Source organism: Gopherus flavomarginatus, chromosome 11 (assembly GCF_025201925.1).
Source record: "Gopherus flavomarginatus isolate rGopFla2 chromosome 11, rGopFla2.mat.asm, whole genome shotgun sequence".
NCBI classification, from domain to species: Eukaryota; Metazoa; Chordata; order Testudines; family Testudinidae; genus Gopherus; species Gopherus flavomarginatus.
The window spans coordinates 2,064,505-2,065,996 of NC_066627.1; positions in this window are offsets into that span (position 1 = coordinate 2,064,505).

The following is a 1,492-nucleotide window of genomic DNA, read 5'->3' on the forward strand; positions in this document are numbered from 1 at the left end:
CCCCACTCAGTGCGTTTTCATTAATTGGCTTTGAAATTCATGTATGTGGCCAGCCGCTAGGCAAGTTCTCATTGTTAGCTAGGCTTGTAATTGCTTTCTTTGTCTGTTAAGTCAATCAACACAGAGCAAGTCTGTACACACAGAGCAAACTGAACAGGACTTCTTGGAGTCCCACGTTCTAACCGAGAAATGAACATCTCGTCTGATCCCCCGCACCGCAACTCTTCTGCGGGTTCAGATACAACCTTCTTCCTCTGCTGCTGTGACAAGGAGGACTCTGGGATCCTAGCCTGCCAGATCACAGAGGTGACAGACACATAAACCAGAGGGAGAGGGAAAGAGAAAATATGTTACTTTGAGAAGAGATTTTCCAGGGTTTAACAGAAATCCCCAGAGGAACATATTTTAGGCTGACAAGAGACAAACACTCTCAGAATGAACTAAAGCTGAAGGAAAGTCTGTAGCCACGTGGTGGCAGGAAAATGTTGTGTGTGAGACTGGAGGGAAATATTTCATAACAAGGGACCCTGGCAACACTGAGAGGATTTTCTCCTCCTCCCATACATAAGACCGGGATTTTCAAAGCCAGGATTTGGTCATAAACCAGACTTGTGAAATCGTTGGGAAGTGAGAACCCAGCACTCACTCCTGGGGGGTTAGAAATGACAGCTCACCTGCACCTTTCACCAAAGGAGAGTGCTCGTGTTCATCATAGCTTCAGTTATTGCATTTTCCCCATATCCCAGGGGTATTACACTGTCCTAACTCGAGATGATGCATCTTAACATTCCAGCTTTCCGTTAACTCTGAACTCAAACCGAAGTCCACTTGATATCAACATAGAATCATAGAATAGGAGGGTTGGAAGGGACCTCAGGAGGTATCTAGTCCAACCCCCTGCTCAAAGCAGGACCAACCGCAATCAAATCATCCCAGCCAGGGCTTTGTCAAGCCTGACCTTAAAAACATGCTTCCTGCGTTCCTGAATCAGGGCATGAATTCCCTGCAATGGCCCCATCAGTTTGTCAGTCTCGGCTCTGAGGTCATTTATTTGCCGAGGTCGGTGCAGCTGCGGTTTATTTAAATGCTTTGCAATGGCCACATGCAAATGAAGTAGGAAAATGTCCCGATAAAGGAGAGCGACTGATCCTCCCTGGAAATCTGCCGGGCAGCCAGACAGTTGCTGTTGTTGCACCGCACAAGGTGTCTGGGGTAGAATTAAAATGACATGTCTGGGGTTCCTTGTCCTTTTGGCAGCCTTCTCGGGTAAGTGGATTAAGGTACAAGCAGTGAGTTAGGATAGCTGGGGTAGCACAGGAAGCCGGGCTTTAGGGTTAAGACATACAACCAGGACTCAATAATTCTTTGAACGAATCATTTAATGCGAAGAGTTACCTAGGGGATTTGGATGCCAATTTCACATTGGTTTTCCAGTGAACTCGGTGTCAAAATCCCTTGGGCGGCTTGGAAATTGTCAGGCTGGGTCTCTCTG